Raw genomic sequence first — 14,671 nt, forward strand, 5'->3', positions numbered from 1 at the left:
TAGAAGACTTCAGTCTGGATTGTTGATGATACTCAGTATCGACTATATTTGTCTCTCCTTTTTCTCTCCCCATCTTTGGGCTTAATTTACCAGTAGTGCCCAGGGTTATTCAATGCGCTTTTTCTATACTTGCTTGCATTTTTGCTTTAATGTCTTCTACAGAACTAGGTCCTTTTGGAGTTTTGGGAGGTTTTTTCCTGTTTTTTGAAAGATTCTTGTCCTTTTGATCGTGGAGTTGATGGTTTTGAGTCTTTTCCATTCTGGTTTGATTTTTGTGCATTTTTGGCTGGAGTATCCCGTATAGATTTCTTCACTGGTGCTTTTTCTTCAGTCTCATCATCATCAAACTCGTCGTCATCATCATCATCATCATCATCTTCATCGTCTTCATCATCATCATCGTCATCCTCTTCATCAGTGGCAAGTTTCACCTTTTTCTGTGGAATTTTGTTACCACCTGCAGGGGCAGATCTCTTTCCTGATATACTTAAGAGTTTCACGTCCTCCTCCTCTTCATCATCAGACTCTGCATCTTCCTCCACAGCTACTAAGTGTCGTCCACTTATATGCACAGGCCCTTCAATCATAAGACGACAGGTGGTGTTATTTCAAAGCCCCCAAGCGAAACCGTCGGCTGTACAGACATCCTCAAAGTTGCCAGTGTTATTTTAATTGGGCTGCCCTCATAATTCATTGCCTCTGCTTCAACAATGTGCAATTCACCCTTTGCACCGGCCCCTAAACTGACCGTTCTTAAAGATAGCTGGTGCTCATTCTCATCATTATCCACCTTAAAGTGATAATCTTTGTCAGCTTTGAGTTCACAACCGAAAAGGTAGTTTTGGGGCTGCAGGGGGTTCATGTCCATATCCATCGAATCTTCCATGGGTTGGTGGCTCACGTTTATGTGGGAGAGGACGGCAATAAAACACCACTGTTGCAGAGAACAGCCGCACAGGACAGAATCACAGCAGGGCTAGAATTCTATCTTTATCTTTTAATTTGGAGAATTTGACTATGATATGTCTTGATGTTTTTATTTTTGGGTCTAGTCTCTACTGTGTTCACTGTGCTTCTTGGAGAATTTGACTATGATATGTCTTGATGTTTTTATTTTTGGGTCTAGTCTCTACTGTGTTCACTGTGCTTCTTGAATGTGGATTTTCCCCGTTCTACAAAATACCTGGGAAGTTTTTTTTCTAGTACTTCTTCCACTTTTTTTTTCTTTCTTCAGTTATTTCCCTGTACTCCCCTGTTCTGGAATTCCACTCATACATATGTTATTCTGTTTGATGTCATCCCCTATGATTCTAATGTTTTCTTCATATCTCATCTGTGATTTTTCTCCTAGTATGTTTTCAGTGAGGTTTTTGTCTTCCAACTCACTGACTTTCTGTTCTATCTTTTCAGTTCTACTTTTTTGTGCTACCAGTGTGTTGGAAACTTCTTGCCATTTTAGTTTTCGTATTCTGAATTGCATTTTCATGCTTTTCTGTTATTTCTAGTACTGTGTTGGCTGTACCCGCTCTGTTTTGTGATGATTTTTTTTTTTATGTTCTTGTACCTCTTTATCTAGACTATCAATTCTTTCTTCCATCTTTTGTATTTTCTTCCATTCCTGTTCAAGGTGCTCCTCATCAATATATTTCTTCTGGACTGTTGTCTCTGGGGTATTTGTTTTTTTTAATTGCATCCTCTATCATTTCGTCTTTGGCAGCTGTTCAAATAACTCCATATCAACGTATTTCTTCTATTTCTCTCTTTCTGAGGTATTCATTGCGTCTCCTTTTTTAGGAGAAGGGTTTTGTTGTTGTTTCAGGGTCACTGAGGCAGATTGCTGATTTCTTGACAGTAGGTGAGTCTTTTCTTAGTTGATTTTAAGTTGTTGTAGCTATATACTGACCAAGAGTATAACAAAGTTTGTGAAGGACCTGCATATTTGTTCTTCCTTCTTGGCCTGAGCCCTGCAGGGCTGAGGGCCAAACAGTAGTGATCTCCCCTTAGTATTTGAATGGAAAACCAACAAGCCTTGATTTTTCCTTTCCGGACCTGGCTCCTTTACTTGAGCTGCTCAGCTATCCTGCTTCCTTCTGCTTGAGGTTACAGGGTTCCACGTGGTTTAGTGAAATAACAGTGATACCCCCAAAGTACCTTCTTAAGCAACTGGAACAGATCTATGGCTGCTGCTGATATGGTGGCTGCTGAGAACATAATGTCTGCTGCTGATGTGTGAAACTCCTTTTGAAAAAAAGACATCCAAGAATGTGTAATTTCATCATCCTGGAGAAATTGGAGTCAATCACTGTGCAAATGTGAAGAAGCTTGTATTCCACCCATCTGGTAATTATCATGGCTTCCTGCATCTTCTGCTGCCATTAGTTCACCTGTATTCAAATCTTTGCCAACAAGTAATTTTATTCTGAATAAATTCAGCTTGAATTTTTAATAGTGTTTCCGGCAGTTCATAATGAGAATTCTGAGCAAGAACCTTTGAGAGAATGAGTACAGATGGCAAGTTTCACCTCCAAAACTAGCTTAAAACTAACTCTCCAAAACAAGTTATACTTGTTTGTCTTCCTCTTGTTACTCTTTGTTACACTACTCTTAAATGTAACAGAACTTTCAGGATTACAACTTCAATCACAAGAATCCTTGGAATGACACAAGTCTGGCTTTTATGTCACCTTGATTTGTGTGAGTGTGTATAAGGTCTTTTTTATGGTCCTCTATAAAAGAGAACTTTTCTTCTCCTATATTCTCATCATCAAGACGAAAAAGATTCTCACCACTGGGCCAATTGGTGGTACCATTATTAATGGAGAAGAGATTGAGGTTGTTAACAGTTACAGTTTGCTTGGCTCCACAATCAACACTCTTGGCATCAGCAGTCAGGAAGTCAAAAGGTGAATTGCATTAGTTAAATCTGTCAGGGACCTTTCCAGAGTGCTGAGAAGTAACGATGTCAGTTTGGAGACTAAGCTGAGCTCGATACAGCCCCTGATCTTCAAAATTCCTATGGGTTGGAGAGCTGGATAGTGACTAGGGATGATAGATGAAGAATTGATGCCTTTGAGTTGTGGTGCTGGAGAAGAGTCTTGAACATATACCATGGACTTCCAAGAAACAAATAGGTCTGTTTTGGAGAGAGTTAAACCAAGTTTCTCCTTGGAGGCTAGGATTTTGAAGCTCTGTTTTGCATATTTGGGCATGTGGATACTTAGAGAAGGACATCATACTTGGAAGGGCTGAGGGACAAGGCAGGAGGGGAAAATCCTGGATGAGATGGATTAATACAGTGATGAGGTTAATGGGGGTCGGTGTGTTGGAGTCAGTGAGACTGGCTCAGGATGAGGCAGATTTCAGAGCTATTGTACATGGAGTCACTATAAGTCTCAGGCAACTCAATGGCCCGTAACTATAACTGTAACAACTATATCTATATCTATATCTGTATCTGTACCTGTATCTCTCTCTCTCTCTCTCTCTCTCTCTCTCTCTATTCATATGCAAGATAAGCATGTCCCAATCATTCTACAGTCTTTAAAATAATTCACAGTCACCTCACCATAAACAAGAGAGTCTTTGTATGTTTCTTCTTCTGCTCTCCAGAAAGCTACTATTCCTAATTTTCCAATAGTCAGTAAGGAATATTGATCTATTCCATTTTGATTAATTAGAATAAAGTTTATTGAGATGAGTCCATGTTTTCCAGATATATTAATTTTTTACTCTTCACAGAATTTTCTATTACTAATTTCTATCTCTCTTCTGTAGGCACTTCATAATTTTTAAAAATTGCCATATTAAAGAAAGTAGAATTTTTCATTCATTTATTGTTGCACATTTTCCTCCATAGGCCCCTCCACAGTTCACTTAAATCCCCCACCTCACTAATTTTTACATAATTTCCTTCCCTAAGCTCCCTGATTCCCATCTTCTTTGCTATGCACCTTTTCTTCTGACCTGTTGTCATTCAGAGAATGCCTAATCATATATTCACTTTTAATAGTTCTTTCCTTCATCTGTTCCAATGCAGTGCTCATTATTACTCCCTTTTTGTTTTTCCCCAACTCCCATGCCAGTCTTGTTTTATAATGGGGGCTTTATGCAGTATTTGTCTTTTGTGACTGAGATATTTAACTTAACATAATGCCCTCCAGGGTCATCTATGTGGTATAAAATTTTTAGTTCCTTGATTTTCAGTGCGGCATAATATTCCACTGTGTGAGTATACCACAACATCTCTATCCATTCATTTGTTGATAGGAACTTGGGTTGCTTCCAGCTCTTTGCTATTATAAACAATGCAACAATAAACCTAGGTGTGCATGCATCTGGATGGCAGCTCTGGTTTCTTTGTTATATATATTCCTAGAATTTAAGTTCCTTGAATTTCTGTTCAAATGATATTTCTATTCCCAACTTTTGAGAAAACACCATACTGCCTTCCATAGTAGTTGCACCAATTTACACTTCTACCAGCAGTGAATAAGGGTTCCAATTTCTCCACAACTTCACTAGCATTTGCTATTTTCTGTTCTGTTGAATTTTGTTATTGTTACTGGGGTGAGATCATATCTCATATTTGTTTTGATTTGCATCTCTCTTAGAGCTAGACATTTTGAACACTTCTTAATGTGTTTGCTTGCCATATGAATGTCTTCTTTGGTAAAGTGTCTGTTCATATCCTGCACTTATTTTGTGATTGTGTTGTTTACCTTTATCTTGTTGAGGTGCTAGAGTATTCTAAAAATTTTAGGTATTCAACTCTTACTAGATAGGTCATTACCAAATATTTGTTTCCTAGTCTGTGGGCTTCCTTTTTACCCTGTTGGAGAAGTTTTTTTATGTACATAGGGATATAATTCTTAGAAGGTTCCATTCATCTATGTTATTATTTCCTGGATGTACGTTTCCAGGATATTTGGGAGACTATTCATATTGTGGATTAGGGCTTCTAGAGTTCTTCCAAGCTTTTCTCTGATGAATTTCATAGTCTTTGGTTTTACTTGTAGGTCCTTGATCCACTTTGAGTTGTTTTTTTGTGTATGGTGTGACTTGTGGGTCTTGCATGAGTTTTTTACAGATAGTTTTCCAATTTTGCTTACATATTTACTAAAGAAGCTTTCTTTTCCCCATTTAACAGATTTCATCTCTTTGTAAAAAATAAGTTGACTATAGGTGGATGTGCTGATTTCTGGGTTCTCAATTATATTCCATTGATCTATGTGTCTGTCACTGTACCAGTACCAAGCTGTCTTGACCACCAGGGCAGTGTAGTAGGATTTGAGATTAGGGAATGAGATGCCTCCTGTCTTGTTTCTCTTTTCAGGAGTGCTTTACATGTTCAGAGCCTCTTTACATTTCAGATGAAATTGGAAATAGACTTTTCCACCTCATTGATGAGTGGTATTTGTATTTGTATTGGGATTGTATTGAATTTGTAGATTGCCTTTGGTAGAATTATCACTCTAACAATATTGATTCTTCCTATCCATGAGCGTGGTATATTCTTCCATTTCTGCAGGTATTTTTAAAAATTTTCTTGTAGTAAGGTTTTGTAATTTTCTTTGAATAGGTCTTTTGTGTTTCTAGTTAGATTTTCTCCCAAGTATTTAATCTTATCATTAGCTACTGTGGTGGGTTTTATTTTTCTTAGCTCTATTTCTGTATTCTTTTTGTCACTGTAGAGAAATCCAATTAATTTTTGTATGTTGATCTTGTACCCTGCCACTTTGATGAATTGGTTGACTATGTCTAGTAGTTTTATTGTTAAGTCTTCATACTTAACAATGCTAAGTATACTATTATATTATCTGCATATAGAAATAATTTTACCTCCTCTTTGCCAATTTGGATACCTCTCTTCCCTTGTCTTATTGCTATTGCTAGTCTAAAAGAAGTAATCCTTCTCTTGTCTTATTGCTATTGCTAAGACTTCCAATATAATATTGAATAGGAGAGATGATAGTGGGCATCTTTACCTAGTTCCTATTCTCAAAGGGAATGCCTTTAATCTCTCTACATTGAGAACAATGTTGGCTTTTGGTTTTGCTTATATACATTTCACTATGATGAGGAGATTCCCCTGTGTTTCTATTTTTTTTTTTTTTAGTGTTTTAATCAGGAAAGTGTGTTGAATTTTGTTTGGTTCTTGTTCCTTGCTTTGTTAATGTGATGAATTATACTGATTGTTTTTCTTATGTTGAACCATCATTGCATACCTGTTATGAATTCCACTTGTTCATAGTGAATTTTTTTAATATACTGTTGGATTTTATTGGCCAGGATTTTATTCAAGATATTTGCATCTATGTATATGAGAAATATTGAGGCTGGGCGCCGCCCTCGGTTCGTCTACCCTTTTCCTCAGCCGCCTCCTTTCAACCTTGTCCACCGGTCTGGCACAGCCTTTGGTGCAGCGGTGGCTCCCACTTGTGCCGCAGCTCTATGCCCTCCCTCCCTCCCTACCTGTCAGATCCTCGCATGTGCCTCCCATGGCTTTACTCACTGCGACTGCCCGGCTCTTTGGAGCCAAGAATGCATCCTGTCTTGTTCTTGCTGCTCGGCATGCCAGTGCTTCCTGCAAGAATTTGAAAGACATATTAGCTGACTTGATACCCAAAGAGCAGACCAGGATTAAGACCTTCAGGCAGCAACATGGCAAGTCGGTGGTGGGCCAAATCACTGTGGACGTGATATATGATGGTATGAGAGGCATGAAAGGATTGATATACGAAACATCAGTTTTTGATCCTGATGAGGGCATCTGTTTCAGAGGCTATAGTCTTCCTGAATGCCAGAAACGACTCCCCAAAGCTAAGTGTGGAGAAGAACCCCTGCCTGAGGGCTTATTTTGGCTGCTGGTAACTGGACAGATCCCAACAGAGGAACAGGTATCTTGCCTCTCAAAAAAATGGGCAAAGAGGGCAGCTCTTCCATCCCATGTGGTCACTATGCTGGATAACTTCCCCACCAATCTACACCCCATATCTCAGCTCAGTGCATCCATTACAGCCCTTAACAGTGAAAGTAACTTTGCCCTAGCATATGCAGAGGGTATCAACCGAGCCAAATACTGGGAGTTGATTTATGAAGACAGTATGGATCTCATTGCAAAGCTACCTTGTGTTGCTGCAAATATCTACTGGACCCTCTACTGGGAGGGCAGCAGTATTGGGGCCATCTACACTAAACTGGACTGGTCCCATAATTTCACTAACATGTTAGGCTATACTAATGCTCAGTTCACTGAACTCATGCGCTTAGACCCCCACCATCCACAGTGACCATGAAGGTGGCAATGTAAGTGCACATACTAGCCAGATATCTGGTAGGAAGTGCCCTTTCAGACCCCTACTTGTCCTTTGCAGCTGCCATGAATGGACTAGCAGGACCCTTACATGGACTGGCAAATCAGGAAGTGCTTGTCTGGCTGACACAGCTGCAGAAGGAAGTTGGCAAAGATGTGTCAGACGAGAAATTTCAAGACTATATCTGGAACACACTCAACTCTGGATAGGTTGTCCCAGGCTATGGCCATGCAGTAGTACTAAGGAAGACTGATCCAAGATACACCTGTCAGCGAGAGTTTTCTCTGAAACATCTGCCTAATGATCCAATGTTTAAGTTGGTTGCTCAGCTGTATAAGATTGTGCCCAATGTCCTCTTAGAGCAAGGCAACGCCAAGAATCCCTGGCCCAATGTAGATGCTCACAGCAGTGTGCTACTCCAGTACCATGGCATGATGGAGATGAATTACTACACGGTCCTGTTGGGGGTGTCACAGGCACTTGGAGTATTGACACAGCTCATCTGGAGCTGAGTCCTAGGCTTCCCTCTGGAAAGGGCCAAGTTCATGAGCACAGATGGTCTGATTAAGTTTGTGGACTCTAAATCAGGGTAAAATGGGAGCCTAAGACCAGGGGGACTACCAGAAAGTGAGAAAAAAAAATTATTTGAGAGGACCTTTAAAGATTTAAGATTAAATTGATTCTAAGGCACTGATAATAAGTTGAGGCTAAATTATAAGACTTTAAAAGAAGAAAAGTGACCACTCTTCCCCTAACCAGATCCCTTTCCCTACCTTGTATAAGTTGCCCATCAACTATAGAATGACTAGGACTAATGCATGTGATGATCTGGCCTTGGCTTCCTGCCATCTCTAGAGTGGGAATCTGGCCCCTTTCCCCCACAAGCTGGTTACAGAGACTCTGCAGTTACTTTAGAGCTTTTTGTTCTACTCTGTCTAGCCTTCAGTATGACAGCAAACCAGGACTTTGCCCCTTCCATATCCAAAGGAATCATGCGGATTGTCAACTATATTAAAACCATTGCCTTCTCCCATGCACAAAGACATCTCCAGTAAGACCTGTCGATTAATTGGACGTAGTTTTGCAAATTTTTGGCTTTTTCCCCCCTTTTTTTGCTACCAGGTGAGCGTAGAAGCCATGGCATTTGTTATTACTAATGGTTATTAGTGTTTACTTCATTTTGTAAAAAATTATTCCATTAAAATTAAGGTCTTGAGGGTCTTTTGTTCCCTACCTTTCAGACTCTGTACCTGCTGTGCCTCAGGCTAAAGATGCTCTGGGCCTTCTCTTGGCCCTACTAGGAACCCCTTTCAGCAGGTTGTATATACTACTGGCTGATCTGTGATCTTTACCAGTCATTTGACTTTTAAAAAAATTTATTTTATTTTATTATTTTGTGTGTGTGTACTGTCAAATCAGATCTGACTGTCCCTCCTTCTCCAGCAGAGCATCTGGTGGATTTGAACCACACACCTCTGGGATTGAAGTGCAGCTTCTTGCCACTAGGCCTCCAGTGCAGACTGTGATTGTTTTACTTCCATGGAACATAAGCCACTAACATCCAACTTTTTTTTTTATAATATGTATAGGGCGTATAGACCTAGGAATGACCAGGTTGATAGAGCCACAGGAGTCACCTTTTTTTATTTTGAGCAGGGAAATTATTCAAAATTAGACATGGTCCCCTTTGATTATCAGGTCTTTGGTCTGAGGAATTAAAAATAATAAGCGTCCCTCTACATCCCTTTTTTATTTATCAAGGTCCTTTTCCTGCCTCTTCCCCAAGAGTTCAGAGTACAGTGCTTATTCTAGGAGCCCCACTTACACAGTTTTCAGTGACTCTGAATGCTCTACCTTTTCATTGAGAAAGGACTGAAATACACTCCTGCTGTGCCCTCTCCCTCACTCCCAACTCCTGCCTGTTTTTGTGCAAACCCCCCAATTCCCAGAAATACACTGTTGAGATGGACACAATATCTGTAAACCCCTGGGTAACTGTCAAGTCCTGTTGCAGACTTCAGGTTGTTCTGTATAAAATGCAAAATAAATGTTTTTATTAACAGTAAAAAAAAAAGGAAATATTGGACTATAGTTTTCTATTTTGGTGGTGTCTTTACCTGACTTTGGTATCAAGGAGGTATGTTCACTTCATAGAATGAGTCTGAGAAAATTTCCACTTTTTCTATTTTCTGAAGTAGTTTATGTATAATTGGTGACAGTTCTCTGAATGTTTGACAAAATTCACTAGTAAAACCAACTGGTACAGGGCTTTGTTGTTGTTGGAAGTTTTATTACCTATTCAATTTCTTCTTTTTTTACTTCAGTCTGTCAGTTTATATAGGTTGTGAGTTTCCAAATATTTGTCCATTTCCTTTAGGTTTTCATATTTTTTTAGTATAATTTTTCACGCCCATTGTTCATCTTTTTATTTTAGTTGGTTCTATTGTGACATTACCCCTTTTATCTCTTATTCAGACTACTTATGTCTTTTCTTTCTTTTCCTTTGTTAGTTTTATTAGTGGTTTGTAAATTTTATTGACCTTTTTGAAGAGCTGACTCCTGGGGTGTTTTTTTTTCTGGTTTCATTTGTTTTATGTTTTATATTTAATTTATTTCTGCCCTAATCATCCTCTCCTGAGAAACTATTCCATTGTGACAACAGCATGCTGCAAATGGAAAAGAAGAGGCACTAAGCCACATGAAGGCTATCCTGGAGCAAAACCTTTTCCTCAGAACTGTCTGAGACAGGGAGCTTTCCTAATAGTAGTACCTGGTATTTGGATTTAGAGACTCCTAAACTCAAGAGATACTGGCTTCAGCATAAGAAACTGGCAGCAACTTGAGAACTTAGGAATCACAGAAGCCCAGAAGGTTTGAGATATAAGCCATCATATCAAGGGTGAGATAGGGGAAGATATGTGTTGAAAGGCATAGGTGGGAGTAGAAGGGAATGCTGGTGGAGCAGGGAAATGAGTGCATTAAGACTCATGTGTCAAAAAAGAAAAGAAAAGAAAAAAAAAGACTCATGTGTCAAGGTCAGGGAAAACACTGAATCTATTGATTTTTCTATAATTGAGAAAATGTCCTTCATCTGTAGTTTTCTGTAAAATGCTTGTCTGTCATATACTGTTCTAAATCTGAGCATTCAAATTGAGAAAGACTAGGAAGAAGGATTGGCCATCCACTTTCAAAATAAGAGGGCTCTGAAAACCCTATGTACAATAGAGCACACTATATGAGGCTGAGCTCTCAGGTATGGAAGAACAAATGATGAGAAACAGTTGTAAGCACACACTAGTGACTGGAACATGGAATGTAAGAACTATGAATGTAGGAATATTGGACATTGTTAAGAAAGAAATGGAACACATATGTATTGACGTACTAGGTATTGGCAAAATGATATGGACTGGCATGGCACATTTTGAGTCAGACAATCATGTGATCTACTATGCTGGAGATGAAAAGGTGAGGAAAAATGGGATCACTTTCATGGTTAAAAAAGTAATTTCCAGGTTCATCTTGAAATACAATGTTGTGAGTGACAGGATTATATCCACACACATATAAGAAAGTCCAGTGAGTACACTATCATCAAAATATATGCACTAACAATTTGAGCCAAAGAGGGGGAAAAAGAAGATTTCTACCAACTTTTGCAGTTAGAGGTCGATTGAACATGCAATCAAGAGGCAATAATAATAGTGGGTGACTGGAATGCAAAAGTTAGGAACAGAGAAGAATCAGTAGTAGGAAAACATGGACTTGGAGACAGAAATGAAGCTAGAGACAGAAAGATAGAATTCTGTACGGTCAGTGATTTATACATTGTGAATACTTTTTATAAGAAACATAAAAACAGGCTGCACACATGGATTTAACCTAATGGTATGTATAGGAATCAGATCGAATACATCTGTGCAAAGAATCACAGGAGAAGCTCAATATCAGCAGTGAAAACTAGAGTAGGTGCTGATTGTGGGACAGACCACCAACTACTCACATGCAAGTTCAAGTTGAAGCTAAGAAAAATTAAATCAAATTCATGAGAATCAGTATTTTACCTTGAGTCTATCCCATATGAATTTCAAAACCCTCTCAGGAACAAGTTCGAGGCCTTGAACATTAATGAGTGAAGACCAGATGAGCCATGAGAGGATAGCAAGAATATAATTCAGGAAGAATGCAGGGGGTCAGTACAAAGACAGAGGAGGAAGAAAAAACCAAGATGGATGTCAGAAAGAACTCTAAATATTGCACTAGAGAGCCGAGAAGCCAAAGCAAAGGGAAGAAATAAATTAAGGAGCTGAACATAAGATTTCAAAGGGCAGCGTGTGAAGACAAAGTAAAATATTATAATGAAATGTGCAAAGAGCTGGACTCAGAAAATCAAATGGGCCAAACTCGCTTAGCATTTCTTAAGCTAAAGGAACTGAAGAACAAAATCAAGCCTCAAGTTGCAATACTTAAGTATACTTTGGGCAAAATATTAAATGATCCAGGAAGCATAAAGAAAAACAATGGAAAGAGTATACAGAATCATTTTACCAAAAGGAATTGGCAGACACAGAAGAATTTAATGAAACAAAGTTGAGCAAGAGCCTGTGATGATGAAGGAAGAAGTTCAAGCTTCTCTGAAAGAATTGGCAAAAAACAAGGCCCCAGGAATTGGTGGCATACCAATTGACACATTTCAACAAACAGATGCTGCCCTCGATGTGCTTGCCAAGTTGTGCCAAGAAATCTGGAGGACAACCACATGGCTAACTGACTGGTAGAGATTTGTTTCCAATCCAAAGAAAGGTAACCTGAGAGAGTGTGGAAATTATCAGACAATATAATTAATACCACATGCAAGCAAGATTCTGCTGTAGATTATCAAAAAACTACTGGAACAGCACATCAACAGAGAACTGCCTGAAGTGTAGGCTGGGTTTAGAAAAGTCCTTGGCACAAGGGATATTACAGCTAACGTTAGATGGATCTTGACTAAAAGCAGAGAGTACCACAGGAATGTCTATCTGTGTTTCATTGACTATGCAAAAACATTTGATTGCGTGGATCACAACAAACTGTGGCTAATTCTGAGAAGAATGGGAATCCCAGAACACATGACAGTGCTTATGCAAAACTTATACTTGGACCAGGATACAGTCTTCAGAACAGAGCAAGGAAACACTGCATGGTTCAAAATAGGGAAACCCTTCAAAATTGGTTCAAAATAGGGAATCCCTATGCCAGGAATGTGTCCTATCTACATACTTTATCAATCTATATGTGGAACAGATTATCTGGGAGGCTGGGCTCTATGAGGAGAAATGTGGTAACACGATTGGAGGAAGACTCATCAACAACCTGTGTTATGCAGATGACATAACCCTGCTTGCTGAAACTGAGGAGGACCTGAAGCACTTGCTGCAGAAGGACAAGGACTGTAGCCTTCAATATGGATTGAAGTGCAACATCAAGAAAACAAAGATTCTCACTACTGGGGCGATTGGCAGCATCACCACAACTGATGAAGTGATTGAGATTGTTGACAGCTTTAGTTTGCTTGGCTCCGCAATCAACACTCTTAGTATCAGTAGCCAGGAAATTAAAAGATGAATTGCATTGGGAAAGTCTGCTGTCAGAGACCTTTCCAAAGTACTGAAGAGTAATGATGTCAGTCTGGAGACCAAGGTGTGCGTGACTCAGGTCTTGGTCTTTGTAATTACTTGCTATTCATCAGAAAGCTGGACAATGATGGGGGATGATAGAAGGAGAATTGATGCCTTTGAGCTGTGGTGCTGGAGAGGAAGGAGTATTGAATATACCATGGGCTGCTAGGAGAAAAAACAGGTTCATCCTAGAGACGGTGACACAAAACTACTCCTTGGAGGCAAGGATTTTGAAGCTTTATCTGACATATTTTGTACATGTTGCAAGGAGGGAACAGTCCTTGAAAATGTATATCATGCTTGGGAGGATGGAGGGACAACACAAGAGAGGAAGACTGTTGATGAAATGGCAGTGACTGGGGTAATGGGGATAGGTATGTTGGAGACAATAAGATTGGCACGTTGATAGAGTGTATTTTGGGCTATTGTACATAGAGTTGCTAAGAGTCACAGGTGACAGGATGGCACATAACGATAACAACTTGTTTTGGTTTTGCGTAGAATGTGAAGTCTGCTTCTTCTGTGTCATTGCTGTGGTGGAGATTTTCATGCCTGAGGCCTTAACAGATCCTTTGTCTGATAACCTTGGCTCAGAAGATCACTGCTTGGGAAGAGCAGCTTACCCTACCTGAATTTCTCTCTGATCCTTTGACTCAATAGAAGACTTGCTTCACCTGGGGAGAGAGATGGCCTGTGAATTGGCATCCTTCTCATTCAGGCAACTGCCCCAGGTAGGCTGGTCCAAAGGGTCAGTAGCTCAACTAATGTCTTTGAGAGGGGGAAGGAAATAGGCTTCACCTGTGATACTGGCATTCCTGGTGCAGGGCAGCGGCTCAGCGGGGACTCCAGGTGATGGGGCAGCAGTCTTCGGGTAGCCGGGCAATGGGGTCTCCAGGGAGTGATGCAGCAGTCTCCTCCAGTCAAATGCTCTGGAAGGGAGCGTGGTGTGGCCCACACTGGAACTGCAGCTCCTCATCCTGGCAGGCTTCGGTTCTGTTGCTGGACAGGCTGTGAGTGCACCTGGGCCGGGTCACAGCATTTAGCCAATCCAGGGAAAGCTATTTTGAAAAATAAACTCTTGACATCTCAATTATTTCTCACACTCCACACCCCAATGCCCTCTATATGCAATATCTCTTGAGGTGAAGTGTTAGAGAGTTGCAATAGGAAGTCACAGTAACAATAAATGTTACAGCAAAGTGTAACTCCCAAGCACAATAAGCCTATTATAGGATATCAAGTATAGTGCCAAGATAAGTGAAAAGAGTTCAACTTCCGGGGGAAAGGATCTGTATATAATTGTTTAATTATAGATATATGTCTTTGAATCTGTTATAAAGCTATAGTAATGTTATGCTTATAATCAGGAATATATACACAGAACTAGGGATGAGTTCCACTTTAATAGCTTTCAGGATATCTAATGCTGTTCTGCTCTGTAACACTACTTCTCACATTTGTTCAGTTTCAGCAGATAGTAAAATAAAAACAGAGTGTCTGATTCAGAACAGCTACAGCCTGTTTGCTAAGACCTCAACTCACATCAATAGAGATGACCTTGGGGGTGAAACTAGCGAGTGGATAAAGCCACCATGAGGTGCATCTGCTATACATACATCCCAATTGCTGGTGTGTAATTTCTTGAGCACCAATGAGCATAGACCAAATGAGCTCTGGGAGGATATCAAGAAAATCGTA

The 14,671-nt window shown here is 39.8% G+C and overlaps 2 pseudogenes; one reads left to right on the forward strand and one right to left on the reverse strand.

Moving 5' to 3' along the window:
• Positions 1-109: 109 nt before the first annotated feature.
• On the reverse strand, positions 110-886 carry LOC102873906 (annotated as a pseudogene).
• A 5,611-nt stretch (positions 887-6,497) lies between these two features.
• LOC102874312 lies at positions 6,498-7,906 on the forward strand (annotated as a pseudogene).
• Positions 7,907-14,671: the final 6,765 nt, after the last annotated feature.

This window comes from Elephantulus edwardii, unplaced genomic scaffold (assembly GCF_000299155.1).
Source record: "Elephantulus edwardii isolate Elephantulus edwardi_28Jun2011 unplaced genomic scaffold, EleEdw1.0 scaffold00341, whole genome shotgun sequence".
Taxonomy (NCBI): Eukaryota; Metazoa; Chordata; class Mammalia; order Macroscelidea; family Macroscelididae; genus Elephantulus; species Elephantulus edwardii.